The sequence below is a fragment of the Oncorhynchus keta genome, chromosome 30, assembly GCF_023373465.1.
Source record: "Oncorhynchus keta strain PuntledgeMale-10-30-2019 chromosome 30, Oket_V2, whole genome shotgun sequence".
Taxonomy (NCBI): domain Eukaryota; kingdom Metazoa; phylum Chordata; class Actinopteri; order Salmoniformes; family Salmonidae; genus Oncorhynchus; species Oncorhynchus keta.
Genome location: NC_068450.1, coordinates 53,760,494 through 53,781,080, shown reverse-complemented (window position 1 = coordinate 53,781,080; position 20,587 = coordinate 53,760,494). Strand labels below are relative to the sequence as shown.

Here is a 20,587-nt window from a genome sequence, read left to right as displayed (position 1 = left end):
GGGGGAGGATGAATGCTAGCAGAAGAGAAGAGAAAGCGCTATTGTGTCACAACAAAAGGACAATATGCTTTGTGGATAGCAACGGTACACCGATGGACTTTTCAGTGTATTTCACAGAAACACAATTGAAAATGCATGTTGAATGTTGAATGCCCACTTGGTAACTCCATGTGCATTTTACAACAATACTGGTGAACACTATATCTGCATTGAGCTACTACCATTTACCACAATAAAACATTTCTCTGTAGTAAATTATTAGATACAAAGAAAATGCATTTACAACCGCAAAATGTAACTCTTTTAGACTGTGGCAAATGGCAATGGCCATTATGTGCCAATCATACCCTGAACTCACTACATTTTTTCAGACATGATGTTCTAACACCATCACACTTATTGCGTAAGTACACACACACACGCATATACACAGAGTGTACAAAACACCTTCCTAATATTGAGTTGCACCCCCTTTTGCTCTCAGAACAGCCTCAATTCGCCTCCTCCCCTTTATCGACACTGATTTAAGTGGATTTAACAAGTGACATCAATAAAGGATCATAGCTTTCACCTGGATTCACCTGGTCTGTCTAAGTCATGGTCCTCATGTATTGTACACTCGGTGTATAATCACACACACACACACATACACACACACACACACACACACACACACACACACACTTCAGGACATGAGGGGGTAAATTACTTATAAAATGGCTGAGTGATGAGGAGCAGAAGAGGAAAAGCCTCAGAGATTAGCCCAAGTTGAGGATGAAAGGCCAGGGATGCATGGAGGCCGGGAGGAGGAAGAAGGTTAGCGGACGGAAGGATACTACAGCAGTGAAATCCTATTTCAACAGCCTGAGGGAGGTGAGGGAACAGGGCTCTGCATTAGCGCTCAGTAACTCTACTCCTGTGTTCAGTCGTTTCAGGGGTTTTCTCAGGGAAGAAGAAAACATGTGAATTCCAGCAGCACTGCTGAGGCAAACATGAGTGAAGATGAAAGAGCTGAAGATTTCTCTCGCCATCTTTATTGGATTACACATCCAAAAGCTGGGAAAAGTGTCTTTGGCATTTCAATAGGCCCCGCTCGAAGACGAGTGGCAAAAGGTATGACGCGGGGAAAAGAGGAAGAATCCAACAGCTTCATCTCCAGTTGGTTAAGAAAGCTGTTCAAAGACTCAGAGACTGATACATCTTTACCTAGAATGACTGTGTTGGACTCGGGTCAATAGTAGTGCACTATGTAGAGAATAGGGTGCCATTTGGGATGCACTCCATATCATAATAGAAGCCTACAAACTGATCGGAAACGAGTTGCTTACAATACCAACCTATGTAAAAGGTTCAGACAAAAATAAGAATATGTTCTTAACTGACTTGCCTGGTTAAATAAAGGTACAAAAATAAAAAATAATTACATAAATTTAAAAAATGACATCTCAATATGTTCAATTCAACCATTATTCTCAGCCGTTCTCGTTATTTGGCCAAAGCAAAAATATCAATATTTGACTAACAACAACAACTTGATCACAGTTCCAAGTAACAATCAAATTCAGCATCATTGCATAATTTGGATCAGCATTGTGATTAGCATCATCACATTGCTCTGATTGGGCTAAATGGTGGAAATAGGGGGTAAAAAGAAGGGGTGAATTAGAGGTTCTCAGTCCTGAGCAGGAAGCAGATGGAGCTCAGTCATAGGCCGGCAGGCTGAACATGTCTGGTTTGAAGTCCTCCATGGTCCTCAGGACCAGTGTGGCCTCCTGGGTAAGGCCTCGGTCCAGTTTGTCATCAGGGATCATTACCACCTGCATCCCAGCCGCCAGGCCGGCCTTAACACCCGTAGGAGCATCCTCAAACACCAGGAAACAAGACAAGCAGGTGCTGGATGTCAAACAGTGCTAAATAAAAAGTGAAAGGAGACAAAATGATTTTTAAATTCACATGGGGGCATAATGGAGTGAACAATGGTTCATGTAATTCTGCTATACAGTCAATTATGTATTATAACCTTGTGTGTCCACTACAGGAGGTTGAAGGCAAAATACCAGAAGTTATCCATTTAAAAAAAAAAAGAGGAAGTAAGGTTTATGATGCCTTATTATGCAACCACAACAGTACAGTCTATTGACACAGCACAAAGCACAATGTTTTGGACTGAGAAGCCTATGTCTATGACCTGCAACTCGGTGTCTGGTAGAGAAAACAGAGCAGAGGAAGGCTGTCATACTGAAAAACTCGTGTTGAGGTGAGGTGACCCACAGTATGATTCTGACTGTTACTTTTGCGTCACAGATGCCAATATGGAAGCAGTGTTGAGAAGAATGGACAAAGAACTGAGTGACCAGAGCTTCCTTTTTATTCATTGGGAACTTCCGACATCCTGCGCTTTTTGAACCTCAATAGCTACGCTTCCTGGCTTTTCAAACAAAACACCCCCTCCAAAGACGTCGCCCGCCACTACCTAATTCAAGGTTCAATCAATCCCTATAATTTGAATGAGTGCACAAAAAGAATCACACAGTTGCACTATTTTCTGCAATGTTCTTTCTTCTACATGATTTCCCTCCAATTTGCCTTTGACTTATCTCACACACTAATGGTGACAGACAATGCAATTTAATTGTACCAGATTGACCTAGCAGCTTCGGAAATGCCCTAAATGCCCTGACTACCAGTCAGTCTCTGCTCTAATTCTTAAATGGAACTAAAATAACTTAAAAAAGGTTCCCAGGTGGAACAATAGAAGCCGACTCGAGGGCTCTAGAAGATTTGACTAATTGACTCTTGCCTAATAGTAGCCTAGGAGAGGGACAATAAGTATGGAAACACAGAGCAGCAAGGCTACCGAGGGGCCCTCGTTAGGTAATGCCCCTTAATTGGGAGCAACTAAGACTCTGAATTAGGCAACGAGCCAGGCAAATTAACCTTAAATCAGTGTTCAATGGCTGCATTGTAATGGACGAGAGGGAAACAGGACTCAAATGCACTGCATTTGGCTCAGGAGGAAGGCACATAGCACAAACAGACTGGCACTCAGACGATCATGCCAACTCCTTGTCACTCATTGTCATGCCAAACATGTTTGGCTTGACAATGAGCAATGGAGTTTGCAAGGGCACAAGTAGATCTGTGACCAGGCTACAAGTCACAGCAGCAAAGAGAGATTGGGGTGTTGATTTGCCTTATAAAAGGGTCAAGGGTCTTTTCTCCCACTCATTGTTAGGACCAAAGAAGTTTGCTTCAAAAATCTATATTTTATTGTTGAATTACAGGCCTGCTATACCATGCATTGGGAACAGTGAATGGAGAACAGACAGAGAACCCAAAGTCGTTTACCGTGCAGGCCTCCAACAGCCATCCCCATGGAAGATTAACAACCAGTCCCGAGGCATACACCCAAACACATGCAACATTCATCAGAACCAATTTAATCTGTATTCACAGTGTACCCAAGGCAGTCAATGCTACAACACAAGAGAAGAGGGGGAGACTCCGTGTGTGTGTGTGGATACTTTCCAAATGACACCCTATTCCCTACATAGTGCACTGCTTTTGACCAGGCTCTTCTCAAAAGTAGTGCATTACGTAGGGAATGGGATGCCATTAGGGACGCACATCAGACTACAGTGGCTGGTGCCAAGACTACTGTGAATAGCCAGCTCAGCAGCACGTCACACACACTCCCTTTACAACGGTGTATTACGGGGAGATGACAGGACACAGCGTAGTGTTGTTATGGAGCAGATCCAGGGCCTGCTTGGCAGCCAGCAGCAACTACTTCAGCAGAACGGACCAGGACGTTTAATAGTTTACAGGACTATCACGGGACACTTAAAACAAGGAGAGAAAAGTTTCCCTCAGAGAGACTGGGACTGGAGAATGGGTTTTAATCATATGGACGCATGTTATGTGACTGAGTCATAAGTATGTACACTACTGTACACTACGGTTTAAAAGTTTGGGGTCACTTAACAATGTCCGTGTTTTTGAAAGAAAAGCTCATTTTTGGTCCATCAAAATAGCATCAAATTGATCTGAAATGCAATTTAGACATTTGTTACTGTCGTAAATGACAATTCTAGATGGAAACGGCAGATCTTTTATGGAATATCTACATATGTACAGAGGCACATTATCAGCAACTATCACTCCTGTGTTCCAATGGCACGTTGTGTTAGCTAATCAAAGTTTGACATTTTAAAAGGCTAATTGATCATTAGAAAACCCCTTTGCAATTATGTTAGCACAGCTGAAAACGGTTGTGCTGATTAAAGAAGCATCAGCATTTCTGGGTTCGATTACAGGCTCAAAATGGCCAGAAACAAATAACTTTCTTCTGAAACTCGTCAGTCTATTCTTGTTCTGAGAAATGAAGGTTATTCCATGCGAGAAATTGCCAAGAAACTGAAGATCTCGTAAAACGCTGTGTACTACTCCCTTCACAGAACAGCGCAAACTGGCGCTAACCAGAATAGAAAGAGGAGTGGGAGGCCCTCGTGCACAACTTAGCAAGAGGACAAGTACATTAGAGTGTCTAGCTTGAGAAAGATGCCTCACAAGTCCTCAACTGGCAGCTTCCTTAAATAGTACCCGCAAAACACCAGTCTCAACGTTAACAGTGAAGATGCCACTCCGGGATGCTGGAAAAAGCCATATATTTTCTTACAAAGAAAAAGCCATATCTCAGACTGGCCGATTAAAAGTAAAGATTAAGATGTGCAAAAGAACACAGACGCTGGACAGAGGAAGATTGGAAAAAAGTGTTATGGACAGACAAATCTAAGTTTGAGGTGTTCGGATTACAAAGAAGAACATTCTTGAGATGCAGAAAAAAATGAAAATATGCTGGAAGAGGGCTTGATGCCATTTGTCAAGCATTGTGGAGGCAATGTTCTGGTCCGAGGGTGCTTTGGTGGTGGTAAAGTAGGAGATTTGTACAGGGTAAAAGGGATCTTGAAGAAGGCCTATCACTCCATTTTGCAACGCCATGCCATACCCTGTGGACGACGCTTAATTGGAGACAATTTCCTCCTACAACAGGACAATGACCCAAAGCACAGCTCCAAACTATGCAAGAACAATTTAGGGAGGAAGCAGTTGGCTGGTACTCTGTCTAAAATGGAGTGGCCAGGATAATCACCGGTTCTTAAGCCTATTGAGCTGTTGTGGGAGCAGCTTGACCGTATGGTATGTAAGTGCCCATCAAGCCAATCCAACTTGTGGGAGGTGCTTCAGGAAGCATGGGGTGAAATCTTTTCAGACACAATTTCTATTTCCATTAAAAATTATTATTTTAACCTTGTCAAAGTCTTGACTATATTTCCTATTGATTTTGAAACTCATTTCATGTGTTTTCATGGAAAACAAGGGACATTTCTAAGTGACCCCAAACTTTTGAACGGTAGTGTATGTTATGTGATTTAAATCAGATACACTATATATACACACAAAGGTATGTGGACAACCCTTCAATGAGTGGATTCTGCTATTTCAGCCACACCCATTGCTGACAGGTGTATAAAATCGAGCACACAGCCATGCAATCTCTACAGACAAACATTAGCAGTAGAATGGACTTACTGAAGAGCTCAGTTACTTTCAACGTGGCACAATTATAGGATGCCACCTTTCCAAGTCAGTTTGACAAAGTGCCTGCTAAAGCTGTCCCGGTGAACTGCAAGTGCTGTTATTGCAAAGTGGAAATGTCTAGGAGCAACAACGGCTCAGCCATGAAGTGATAGGCCACACAAGCTCACAGAAGAGGACCACTGAGTACAAAAAAAATTGTCTGTCCTCCGTTGCAACACTCACTACCGAGTTCCAAGCTGCCTGTGGAAGCAACGTCAGCACAAGAACTGTTCGTCAAGAGCTCCATGAAATGGGTTTCCATGGCCGAGCAGCCACACATAAGCCTAAGATCACCATGCGCAATGCCAAGCGTTGGCTGGAATGGTGTAAAGCTCGGCACCCATTGAACTCTGGAGAAGTGGAAACGCATTCTCTGGAGTGATGAATCACGTTTCACCATCTGGCAGTCCGGTGGATTAATCTGGGTTTGGCGGATGTGAGGAGAACGATACCTGCTTAAATGCATAGTACCAACTGTAAAATTTGGTGGAGGAAGAATAATACTCTGGGGCTGTTTTCCCTTTAGTTCCAATGAAGGGAAATCCTAACGCTACAGCATTCAATGACATTTTAGACGATGCTGTGCTTCCAACTTTGTGGCAACAGTTTGGGGAAGGAAATTCCTGTGTCAGCATGACAATGCCCTCGTGCACAAAGCGAGGTACATACAGAAATGGTTTTTCGAGATCGGTGTGAAAGAACTTGACAGGCCTACACAGAGCTCTGACTTCAATCCCATCGAACACCTTTGGGATGAATTGGAACACCGACTGCAAGCCAGGCCTAATTGCCCAACATCAGTGCCGACCTCACTAATGCTCGTGGCTGAATGGAAACAAGTCCCTGCAGCAATGTTTCAACATCCAACGCCCATGATTTTGGAATGAGATGTTCGACGAGTATGTCCACATACTTTTGGTCATGTAGTGTATGGATGTTATGTTACGGAATCATATGTACCGTGTGTTATGTTACGGAATCATATGTACTGTGTGTTGTGTTACGGAATCATATGCACTGTGTGTTATGTTACGGAATCATATGTACCGTGTGTTGTGTTACGGAATCATATGTACCGTGTGTTGTGTTACGGAATCATATGTACCGTGTGTTATGTTACGGAATCATATGTACCGTGTGTTATGTTACGGAATCATATGTACCGTGTGTTGTGTTACGGAATCATATGTACCGTGTGTTGTGTTTACGGAATCATATGTACCGTGTGTTATGTTACGGAATCATATGTACCGTGTGTTATGTTACGGAATCATATGTACCGTGTGTTATGTTACGGAATCATATGTACCGTGTGTTATGTTACGGAATCATATGTACCGTGTGTTATGTTACGGAATCATATGTACCGTGTGTTGTGTTTACGGAATCATATGTACCGTGTGTTATGTTACGGAATCATATGTACCGTGTGTTATGTTACGGAATCATATGTACCGTGTGTTATGTTACGGAATCGTATGTACCGTGTGTTATGTTACGGAATCATATGTACCGTGTGTTATGTTACGGAATCATATGTACCGTGTGTTATGTTACGGAATCATATGTACCGTGTGTTATGTTACGGAATCATATGTACCGTGTGTTATGTTACGGAATCATATGTACCGTGTGTTATGTTACGGAATCATATGTACCGTGTGTTATGTTACGGAATCATATGTACCGTGTGTTATGTTACGGAATCATATGTACCGTGTGTTATGTTACGGAATCATATGTACCGTGTGTTATGTTACGGAATCATATGGACCGTGTGTTATGTTACGGAATCATATGGACAGTGTGTTATGTTACGGAATCATATGGACTGTGTGTTATGTTACGGAATCATATGGACTGTGTGTTATGTTACGGAATCATATGGACTGTGTGTTATGTTACGGAATCATATGGACTGTGTGTTATGTTACGGAATCATATGGACTGTGTGTTACGTTACAGAATCATATGGACTGTATGTTATGGCAGATGAGTGTGTAGGCTTGCTGCTAGACAGAAGGCTCATGCTATTGTAAACAGAGAGCAGGGTCTGGATCTGTCACATAGACTTGACCTGGCAGCATGGTCAGTCCCTGGGGAATCCTCATTAGATGAGCCATTCGGCCCAGATGGAGAAGCAGAGAACCGTAGGTCACAGTCGCCATACGCACTCAACCTAGACATGGACCAGGGAAACTAGGAAATAAAGCTGGGTTTACCAAATCTACACAAAGATGAATGAGGAGAGGAAGGTAATAGTGGAGCTCAAAAAGGTATTTCACAGAAAACACATTAAAGACTTTCAGCATTCATGAAGGGAAGAGCACTCAACATGCTCGGCACTGACACAAATGACTTATGATTGGATGAAAGAAATTGGTAGTAAGAAGCGCTTTTGTTAGACCATCATTGATCAAAACCTATTGCTGAAAGAAAAAAAAACACTTAAGTGTAATGGATTTGCATCCCCTCAATCATGAATTACCCATCTAATAGAACACAGAGTTGTTTGATTTTATCGAAACCTCTAATGCAAATTCAGTGGAGTGCGGTGTACTGCAGGGCAGCCGACTTGGGCCATTGTTTTCTGTTTCCATTAAACGACCTTCCACAGAATATACACTGAGTGTACTGTCACGTACGCCTCTCGGAGGGGGGAACGCAACACCCTGCTACAACTCAATTGCCTGTGGAGTGAAAAAAGGTACGCGATTGTAGGTGCGGGTAAGGATGACAGAGGGAAAGAATATTACCGGTTTACAGGGAATTTATTCTTCCTTCACACGGTAAGGCGGGGAAACGAGGCTGGAAGGAATCAAAGCAAAGAAAGTTAAAGTTTCCCCCTCTCCTACCACCTGGCACACTAACCAAAATACAGGGGGTGGTTCGCCCAGGTCTTACCTAGTGTGCATAGACAGAGTAAATACTACAGGCCTCTTGCCTAAACACTCCTAAGGTGACTTCCCCCCCTGAGAACAAATGAAACAGAATAATTCAGATTTAGTGAACAATTTCAAATAATCCAAAAACACTAGGTACTATGGTATACACATACCTCTACAGGAACCGCTACAAAACACTTTCAACACATTTACCAGAGCAAAAACCAACACAGCATATACAAAGAAGCTTTCTCACCTAACAAAGGAACACTGGCTTTTCAAGCTGCAGGAGTCGGTAATTGCAGACAAGCTGTATCCCCTGACAAGAGGGCGGAGTCAGAGCTCCATTTAGTGATGGGCCGACCAATCAGCTGCTTTGGAATCCAGGAAGCCATCCTGAAATACACACATAAGTACTTAACATAGAGCTCCAGTCAGTTTTAAAATGGGTAACTAGCAATAGGCTGGTGCTAAATATATATTTTTTAAATAACTAAAAGTATTGTTTTTGGGACAAATCACTCACTCAACCCTAAAGCTCCTCCAGATCTATTATTGAATAATGTGGCGATTGAGCAACTTAAAGAGACTAAACTGCTGGGTGTAACACTAGACAGCAAGCTACAGAATCATGGTAAAATCATATGGACTCAATGGTTACTAAAACATGATGAGGTGTTGCTCTGCTTTCTTTACATCTCAGACAGGTCCTACAGGCCTTTGCCGCAACTGAACTACTGACTGCCCAGTCGTGGGGGGCAAAGAGGGACACAGGTCAATTTTTATTTTATTTTACCAGGTAAGTCAGTTAAGAACAAATTCTTATTTTCAATGATGGCCTAGGAACAGTGGGTTAACTGCCTGTTCAGGGGCAGAATGACAGATTTGTACCTTGTCAGGTCGGGGGTTTGAACTCACAACCTTCCGGTTAGTAGTCCAACACTCTAACCACTAGGCTACCCTGCCACCCCAATGACAGTCGGTCCAGAACAGAGCAGCACGTAATTGCGTGTAGATGTACACAGATTTTTTTTATTTTTTTTATTTCACCTTTATTTAACCAGGTAGGCAAGTTGAGAACAAGTTCTCATTTACAATTGCGACCTGGCCAAGATAAAGCAGTTCGACAGATACAACAACACAGAGTTACACATGGAGTAAAACAAACATACAGTCAATAATACAGTATAAACAAGTCTATATACAATGTGAGCAAATTAGGTGAGAAGGGAGGTAAAGGCAAAAAAGGCCATGGTGGCAAAGTAAATACAATATAGCAAGTAAAACACTGGAATGGTAGTTTTGCAATGGAAGAATGTGCAAAGTAGAAATAAAAATAATGGGGTGCAAAGGAGCAAAATAAATAAATAAATTAAATACAGTTGGGAAAGAGGTAGTTGTTTGGGCTAAATTGGCGAATGTCAGTGACATGCATGTCAATCTCTCCTAGCTCCGAGTAGAGGAGAGACTGACTGCATCACTATCGGTCTTTTGTGCGAGATATCGATGTGTTGAAGGTACTGAACTGTCTGTTCAAGCAGTTGGTACACAGTTCGGACACTCATCGGTACAACACAAGACACGCAACCAGGAGGTCTCTTCACAGTCACCAGGTCCAGAACAGAGGCTGGGATAACGCACAGTATTAATTGAGCCATGACAACATGGAGATCTCTGCCACCTCCGGTAACTCAAGAAAGCAATAAAAACAGATTTAAAAAATATTTAAAATACAGATAAAAGAACACCTTACGGCACAACGGGGACTGTGAAGAGAGCCATTTTGATATATTTTGTATTGTAATTTGCACTGTGTTGTGTATTGAATGATGTAGGTGGGTGGCTTTGCACAAGCCACGTCTTGTCTGTGTCAGAATGGCTCATAGGGCAGGAGACATCTCCTGTTCCTGAAGCATGAGACAGAGGCAGATTATGTATATTATGTATTTTAGTTGTGTTTTTCCTTCCTCCTGTATGGATCCCAATAAATACTACTACTAAATACTACCTTTACTGTGTCATTTTCTATTTTATTGTGTCTTTTTTATGTCATTTTGTGTCATATGTATGTTCCTGGAAGGACACATCAAGGGAGATTTTTTTTTAAACGTATTTTGAATGGAATTCTGACACGCACAGTTGTTTGACAGTGATCCATTCAACAAATCATTTTCTTTTTTCCTCAGGTGTGATATCCTAAAGAGGCTCATCCTCTGCTCCAACATATTACTTCCCTTGTCGCTTTTGTCAACGTCTGACACGACAAGGCTTACCAACTATGTCAACACCAGAGTGCCTGTGTGTCTGTTAACTTTCGCACGGCTTTAAGACGGGGCTTGTCACAGTCACACTGCCATTCACTGAAATAACAGCGTCTGTACAGTCTCTTTCCCCTTCAATATTTAACCAGAGCAGTTGATGTTTTGTTTATGTCGGGTAAATAAAACAATCCTTCTGCCTCTCGTCTTGCTCCGACACCAATCTGGTCTGAGCGTAATGCAATAAGGTAGGTAGTGCGTGTGTCCATACATCAAACAGTCGGTCTCAGACCGATGCATTCTCAAAGTTGATGAACGGTACCTTAGCAAGAAAATACCTGAAACTAACACATCACACAGTGAGGAGTTGTGCGAGTGTGTATATTCGAGCCGGCAACGTGGGTTGTTGAGTGAGTGAAGACACAGTGATAGATTGCCTGCTACCTCTTCTAAACCATCTAAGCCCAGGGCAGGCTGACTACAGGGATGTGTAACGTTTCATCATCTGTGTTATGGGGTACTTTGTTATACACAGGAAACGCAGGCCATCATTTAAAAATCTGGAGGTCATGGAGGTTTGCGTCCTAAATGGCGCTCTATTCCCTTTACAGTGCCCAACTTTTGACCAGGGTCCATAGGGCTCTGGAGTGCACTCAAAAGTTGTGCACTATAAAGGGAATAGGGTGTCATTTGGGATGCAGACCCTGGAGGGTACAGTATAAACGCAAAACAGGGCAATCCATTGGCCTCCAGAGGGCTGCGTTCACAAGGCTAATGAGTGGTTTGGTCAACCATGAGGAAAATCACATGGAGAGGTCAGTCAGATGTTCGTCATTTTAGGACGGATGGCAGACAGGTGCGGAATAGCTTTCATTTGGTGTCTGAGGAGTGAGGACCCGTTTTCATCTTTTACTCAGAAAAAGACTAGATTTAAGATTTAAGTCTCTTCTAACATGCCACTGTGCTTGCGGAGCGCCCGGAATCGGTTGAGAGAGATTAGGTTTTGAAAGACTTAGGATACATGCAGGCTATGGAAGTGGTAGACTTCATAAATAACCCTAGGTAAGGGTCACGTTATCTAGAAATGGCGGAAATATAAGGTCAAGGTAAAGACATACCTATTGATGATTGAGTGAAGTCAATTCTCTCCCGCACCATCCTTCCACAACTACCTTCCAGATAAGAAAATCATTAGCAAACCATGCTATTTCAGTGAACTAGACCCCCAGGAAATAGCCTTTAACTTGTATACCGGCTGTGACAGTGACACTCCCCGGGAGCTCATAAAAATCCCCATTGACCGAGTGTCTGTCCGTAAATCTTACATCTCCATGCCAGCGTTGGCATTTCTTTCCAACAGAATAAAAGGAGTGATCAATACTGTTAAAGCTCCTCATAAACTCAGACAGACCCACTGACAATGTATTCTCCCCATTCCTGATTTGGTGTGGACAGAAAAGGACCCAACAGGCTTAGTGATAAACGAACACGGAAGTCTGTGTTCAGAAAGGACTTTAACAAATCAAATAATATTGTGCATCTGAAATGAATGGGAGTTCGCAGGGTTTTAGGCCACTAAAATGTGGCGCTAGACATAAAAACCTAAACAAGCACATTACTGCTGAGTATAGGGAAAGCGGAATTACATCTACTGCTATTAAGAACAGACCTTCTGACCACTTAAAGCACCACTGTGTCCATAATATTTTTTTTTGCAGAGAACTTCAAAGCCCAAGTATTGAATATTTCATAGAGCTGATATAAAAAAAAACACTCCTGTTTTTAAAAACATTTTTACTCGCAGTGAGGCCCTACCTTCTCCGTCAAAGCACATGGGACTGTCTGTTCACAAGGAACATCATTAGGGCTGTAGAATAGCACAGCCTTCACTATTCAGATAGATAGATCAAAAGCCTGTTTTAGTCCCTGACCATTTCAATCCACCAGCACCAAACACACTGGGCACAACAAACGCATCACACTTCGCACTGTGATAGCTAAATTGAAGAATACAATTTAAAAAATGGACTATGTGGTTGAGAAATATTGAATAATGTGTCTATTTTGGGATTATAGCAGCAGTTACAATGTATTATGTGGTTGGTGCATCTGCACTGCAGAGAGGCCCACTGGGTCCCGATCGTTGAAATGCCCATAAAATACGGGGGTGTAGCCGAGGCGACTGGTTATCCCTAAATCAGCGTTGTGTTGTTGTTGTTGTTGTTGTTGTTGTTGTAATATCATTATCTAGGCTAGCTACAGATCCAAGCTCTGGAGCCAGTACGGTCTCTGTACTGACTCTTTACACCCTCTGTGTGAGCCTCTCTGTGACTTAGTCCCAAATGGCACCCTATTCCCTACACAGTGCACTAATTTTGACCAGAGCCCTATGGCCCCTGGTCAAAAGTACTGCATGAAGAGGGAATATATTGTCATTTGGGATGTAAGTGGGTCTTTTCTGAAACCTATTGTCGCCTCACTGTTTTTAAATAAGGTTGGTTGGGTTTCTTTTACTATAGTCTACACGGGGTTATTAGACTCAGTAGGAGTGTGAAGACATTGGCCTTTAGGTAAAGGCACGACTCTTTCCCTGCACATAATTCAGTATCTAACTCAACTACCTACAACAGTTAATATTTAAACAACAGTCTCTCTTTCAATATCTTTAAGATGATCCATGCTATAATGGGCCTATTTCATTTTACACAAGTTCATTTCGTGTCCTAATTGTACCGTTTTTGGTGCTATAAACCTTTCCTTGGTGTAAGGTCATTTATGATTAATGGTAGCGGAATTACTGTTCTCCCTGCCTTTCAATGTATGTCCCAAATTGCACCCTACTTCATTAATCTTAGTTGGTAGGCTGAGCACACACACCTTTAGCAAAAACCTTTTCTCTATCTCCCTCGGCCTCCCTCCCTTTCTCCCTCACTCTCTCTATGTCATAGTATTTTTTAGTGCTGGGGAGAAAGTGAAAAATGGAGGAGGTGGAGGACTATTTCCTTGCCTTTGGTCACCATAGAGACAGAGTACTGGGCTGGGCACATTACTCACTTGTGAGAGGGGTTTAAGCAGTCTGCCAGGCGTATTACCTGCAGTGTTGCATAGCATCATCATGGCCCTCAAAATGCCTCACGTCACTTCATGCCTGTATTCCAAGGAAACCTTCTTCCCAATAACGTTGATATAAACAGCAACCTTTAAAGCACCAGAAGACAAATGAATCCTGAGAAATGGATTGAAATTTCACTGCATGGCTGTTATTGAACATGTACAGTTGTAGGGAAAGCTTAAAATAATGCTTACATTTTAGAGGTAAAAAGGACAACAAAAAAATTACAACTCAAATGTATCACCTAAGCCCGTCTTCGCTGCAGTTTCTGTGAAATGCCTCACTACAATGAATTCATTGTAACTCATTGTAAATTCATCACTGCTTCTACTAATCTGGGGGTAGGAGAGAAGCTGCGAACACAATGTTAATACACCTTCCCCTTTTTCTTTTTCTTCTATTCTGTCTTTCTCCTGTCTCCTCCTTGCAATCCTGAACCGCAATTTGTCCCCTCCCTCCCTATTTCTCTCTCTCCCTCTGTGCTTAGGCAAAAATGTCACGGAGAGAGGAGCCAGGGTGTGATGCATCATAATTCGTTATTCCACTAAACACTGAACCGATTCCCCTCTCAGCCGCAGTTCCATATCTCATCAAGAAAAACGCAAGTCCTAACTGGGTATGTTTGGAAGCCTCCAAGATTAAAAAAAGCAGGCCGACAAGTATTGAAGGCTACTGCTGCAGCAGATCCATTTGCAGAAAAATCTACAGCCCTGCACCTGTTAGGGAGATTCATTTACCTCAAAAAGGAAAACAACAAATCCAAAGCTATTAACCTCTTTTCGGGTTCCCATTTTCCGTTTTCCATTTGATAGCTCTCTGTAAAACTAACTGAATGTAGTCTTCTAACCCTAATGATTGTAGACCTATTTCATAGGTGGTTTTTCTAAAACAGGCATGGAAGGAAGGTGATTAAACATGGTTGTGGCTGCAACCCAAGTAGCACCTTATTCCCTGTATAGTGCACTACATTTGACGAGTGCACTATGGGCCCTGGTCAAATGTAGTGCACTATAAAAGGGAATAGGGTGCCATTCGGGAATGTACACAGTGTGATTCCTCAGTGTTGTGGGAGTGTTGGGGGTATTTTCATGGCTGGTGTTGACAACACAGACCTGTTACTTACAGCTACCCTTAATAAGCCAAAACATTGGCATTGAAAATGGAAATGAATGAGAGAGTATGAAGTCGGTTATAGGCTTAATCATTTCCCTCACTTTCTGGATGTGTAAATAAATAAAATTCCACAGGTTCTTATAAATAGAAGCTAAACTTTCGATAGCCTAGTTTGGATCTGCTACAGTCGATCAGTCAGTTAGTCAGTGTCTAGATCATAATTCCTTTGACATGTCTTAAGAACAGGTGATAGCCGGGGCATTGAAGCATGACAGGATGACATTAGCATGGGTAACCTTCCTAACAGCAGAATTGGTTATGGGCTTAAGAGGTAACCCACTTTCTTGGAGGTACTGTATAAACGCAATTCCACAGGTTCCAATGAAAACAATTTAGTTTATCTGGTCAATGATTAGCCTACGAATGTATATACTAAGTAACAAATGAAAAACAACGGAATTGGTGTACAACTTTTAGGGGTTGCTCTTTTTCAGCGTTATAAGTTGTGCCAGCCCACTGTCCCATTTCCTATCATTTATAGCATCTGAGACAAGTTTGGTAAGAATTGGTGACCTTCGGGCTGCTTTCCCCCTCTAACATTACTAGCATTACTAGGTGTGTATGAGAGTATCTTAGAGTGTCTACTGGTCTGTCTCTCTTATTGTGGCTGGTTATTTTATGCTTAGCTTATTTATTCATGAGGCAAGTATAGGGCAATAGTCTACTCCACTACCCACTGTAGGCTACTGTCCCTATTACCGTGTCTGGAGGCACAGGAGGAGTGAACCTGTTGGCACACACCAAGAAGGAGTCAGGCTGAGGTTTGCTGTTTTTTTTACATTGGGGTCATCCCTCAGGATGATGTGGCTGAACAGGTCAAAAAAGGCTTTGTGATGACTGGTCTTCATCTCAAACGTCAGGCCTGCTGAGCTTGTCACTATGGCGATGAGCACGTTGTGTTTACAGAGATGGTGGACGAGCTTCTCCACTCCTGGTTACCAGTTCAAGTTTGGACACACCTACTCATTCAAGGGTTTCTCTTTATTTGTACGATTTCTACATGGTCGAATAATATTTGAAGACATCAACACTATGAAATAACACATATGAAATCGTGTACAGTCGTGGCCTCAAGTTTTGAGAATGACACAAATATTAATTTCCACAAAGTTCGCTGCTTCAAGTGTCTTTAGATATTTTTGCCAGATGTTACTATAGAATACTGAAGAATAATTACAAGCATTTCTTAAGTTTCAAAGGCATTTATTGACAATTACATGAAGTTGATGCAAAGAGTCAATATTTGCAGTGTTGACCCTTCTTTTTCAAGACCTCTGCAATCCACCCTGACATGCTGTCAATTAACTTCTGGGCCACATCCTGACTGATGGCAGCCCATTCTTGCATAATCAATGCTTGGAGTTTGACAGAATTTGTGGGGTTTTGATTGTCCAGCCGCCTCTTGAGGATTGACCACAAGTTCTCAATGTGATTAAGGTCTGGGGAGTTTCCTGGCCATGGACCCAAAATATCAATGTTTTGTTCCCCGAGCCACTTAGTTATCAATTCTGCCTTATGGCAAGCTGCTCCATCATGCTGGAAAAGGCATTGTTCCTGGATGTTTGGGAGAAGTTGCAGAATATCAGTCTGTCCCTGATGTTTTTCCTGGAGAGAAGTAGCTTCTTTGCTGCCCTTCTTGACACCAGGCCATCCTCCAAAAGTCTTCGCCTCACTATGCGTGCAGATGCACTCACACCTGCCTGCTGCCATTCCTGAGCAAGCTCTGTACTGGTGGTGCCCCGATCCCGCAGCTGAATCAACTTTAGGAGACGGCCCTGGCGCTTGCTGGACTTTCTTGGGTGCCCTGAAGCCTTCTTCACAACACTTTAACTGCTCTCCTTGAAGTTCTTTATGATCATATAAATGGTTGATTTAGGTGCAATCTTACTCGCAGCATTATCCTTGCCTGGGAAGCCCTTTTCATGCAAAGCAATGATGGTGGCACGTGTTTCCTTGAAGGTAACCATGGTTGACAGAGGAAGAACAATGATTCCAAGCACCACCCTCCTTTTGAAGATTCCAGTCTGTTATTGGAACTCAATCAGCATGACAGAGTGATCTCCTGCCTCCAGACAGACATAATGTCAGTTGGTCCTTTTGTGGCAGGGCTGAAATGCAGTGGAAATTTGGGGGGGGTTCAGTTCATTTGCATGGCAAAGAGGGACTTTGCAATTAATTGCAGTTCATCTGATCACTCTTCATAAGATTCTGGAGTATATGAAAATTGCCATCATACAAACTGAGGCAGCAGACTTGTATATTTGTGTCATTCTCAAAACTTTTGGCCACGACTGTAGTAACCAAAAAAGTGTTAAACAAATCTAAATATATTTTATATTTGAGGTCCTTCAAAGTAGCCACCCTTTGCTTTCACACTCTTGGCATTCCCTCAACCAGCTTCATGAGATAGTCACCTTGAATGCATTTCAATTATCACATGTGCCTTGTTAAAAGTTAATTTGCAGAATTTATTTTCTTCTTTATTGCATTTGCGCCAATCAGTTGTGTTGTGACAAGGTAGGGGTGGTATACAGAAGATAGCCCTATTTGGTAAAAGACCAAGTCCATATTATGGCAAGAACAGCGCAAATAAGCAAAGAGAAACGATAGGCCATCATTACTTTAAGACATGAAGGTCAGTCAATACGGAACATTTCAAGAACTTTGAACATTTCTTCTAGTGCAGACGCAAAAACCATAAAGCACTATGATGAAACTGGCTCTCGTGAGGACTGCCACAGAAAAGAAAGACCTTGATTTACCTCTGCTGCAGAGGGTCTGTTCATAAAAGTTAACTGAACCTCAGATTGTAGCCGAAATAAAGACTTCACAGAGTTCAAGTAACAGACACATCTCAACATCAACTGTTCAGAGGAGACTGAATCAGCCCTTCATGGGCAAATTGCTGCAAAGAAACCACTACTAAAGTACACCAATAAGAAGAAGAGACTTGCTTGGGCCAAGAAACACGAGCAATGGACATTAGACCGATAGAAATCTGTCCTTTGGTCTGATGAGTCCAAATTTGAGATTTTTGGTTCCACCGCTGTGTCTTTGTGAGACGGAGAGTAGGTGAACAGATGAGCTCTGTGGGTGTGGTTCCCACCATGAAACATGGAGGAGGTGTGGTGGTGTAGGGGTGTTTTGCTGGTGACACTGGCTGTGATTTATTTAGAATGCAAGGCACACTTAACCAGCATGTCCGCCACAGCATTCTGCAGGGATACGCCATCCCGTCTGGTTTGCGCTTAGTGGGACTATCATTTGTTTTTCAACAGGACAAAGACCTCCAGGCTGTGTAAGGGCTATTTGACCAAGAAGGAGAGTGTGGGAGTCTTAACTATTATTCTACGTTGTAGAAAACAGTTTTTTTTTTAAGAAAACCCCTTGAATGAGTAGGTGTGTCCATACTTTTGACTGGTACTGTACAGTACACATCATTGGTTAGTGAATCGTAACAAATCCAAACAAATTGAGCCCTGTTCAAATCCAGGATCACACTCCCTCTGCCTCGTGCCTTATAGCAGGGGTACTCAACTTACGCTATGAAGTCCAGAGCCTGCTGATCTTCTATTCTACCTGATGAATGAAAACATGGGATTAAAATTTGTTTGTCAATAAACTCATCAGAAACAGATATTTCCTAGGTGAGAATAAATTATTTTGTTCATGTTATGGTAACTATAAAAACTTACAAATATACCACACACACACCTTAGTTACCTTGCATCATTTGAGTTGAAGGAAGTATCCTCTCCTGTATGTTTCTAGTCTCAATCAGAAGTTCCTCAGGTGTCATTGGTAGTTCTAGGGAGTCTCGTATAATGGTGGAAGCCTCCATAGCTTTCTTACCCATTCACATCCCAGGTGTATTTCTTTCCAAACGGGTTGCGTACTCCCTGGCATGACATTGTGTACAGCCTCTCTGTATCTGCAAGTTCAAAACAGTGCAAAATAAAAGTTAGATAGCTATGTTATCACCACATGTTTACCATAAAGCTAAAATCCTTAGTTGCTAGATCAAGTTTTGGACTTATAAAGTAATGATATATACCCATTGATTCTGGAAGAATATAACTTATCTCACAAGCTTAGTTCAACTGCCATACCCCATCAGAACCCAAATGATATGCTTTGTTTTACTACAATGTTTGTAAAGAACAGAAATGTAAACAAGCGGTATAGCTTTAAAACATGGTTTAATCTATCATTTTGATATCATGGATGGTCAGTCCTTTGGCATTCAAATCTCTATGCATTTTAATGGTTACATTTACCCACACCCATCCCCATGCTTTTGACTGAAACAGAGGCTTTTAACTAAGGATTCTAGATTTAAATCACGAAATTCAGAAGACTATGCAAGACCGCACATGGAAATGACCAGCGAGTGTTATGGTTGAAGAAAGATTGTTTTACGGATAGCAAGCGTTACATGTTCATTTTGCTTCACCATGGTTAACACGCATGAATGAATGAGCCGTTGCTGAATGCTAGGCCTAGGTAGCTAATTCGTGTCACATTCTGTTTTGCTTGATCGTCTTATGTGTATATAGAAAGTGTATGCGAATAACCTAATAATAATTCATCCATGTCGAAAAGAACATGGGTCACTGGTTTAAAATTTGATTGTGTAGACATAATTCCAGTAGCTGCCAACACCACAACAAAATCCAATCTTGAAATCGAAGAACCAACTAGCTAGCAAGCTAACGATAGCTATGGTCAGCAAGAAGATGGACAACTGGTACCAAAATCTCAACTATCACGTAGAAAACTAAATGTATGCTTTTATTCATTTCTAGAACATACTGTTTACATTACACAACATCAAATGAATTTAGATTCACAAAAATGACGCTGCCGCAAATAAAAGGTAATTCTTTAGTCGTCCAATATTTTGTAATGGCTGATGGGTAATGTAGTTTATTCTCAGAACCCACTTCTGTCTATTCACTCAGAAGAATCAGTCTCGTAATAACCTACTTATCTACAGAGATGTAGACCTAATCTAAATGTGATTTTATACATTTAAAACACATTTACGTCACTGTTTATTTTTAGATAACATCACATACAAAATATTGTCCTTTGACCTTTTCTGGACCTTTGTGCTGTTGACTGTGCCCAATAATGTTTGTACCATGTTTTGTGCTGTTAAAAACGTTGTGTTGCTACCATGTTGTTGTTATGTTGTGTTGCTACCATGCTGGGTTGTCAAGGGTTGCTGCCTTGCTATGTTGTTGTCTTAGGTCTCTCTTTACGTAGTGTTGTCTCTCTTGATGTGATGTGTGTTTTGTCCTATACTTATATTATATTTACAGTTGAAGTCGGAAGTTTAAATACACTTAGGTTGGAGTCAATAAAACTTGTTTTTCAACCACTCCACAAATTTCTTATTAACAAACTATAGTTTTGGTAAGTCGGTTAGGACATCTACTTTGTGCATGACACAAGTCATTTTTCCAACTATTGTTTACAGACAGATTATTTCACTTATTGACTGTATCACAATTCCA

General features: G+C 41.7%; 1 pseudogene; it reads right to left on the bottom strand.

The window, feature by feature from the left end:
- Nucleotides 1-1,700: 1,700 nt before the first annotated feature.
- Nucleotides 1,701-19,691, bottom strand: LOC118363132 (pseudouridine-5'-phosphatase-like; annotated as a pseudogene).
- Nucleotides 19,692-20,587: the final 896 nt, after the last annotated feature.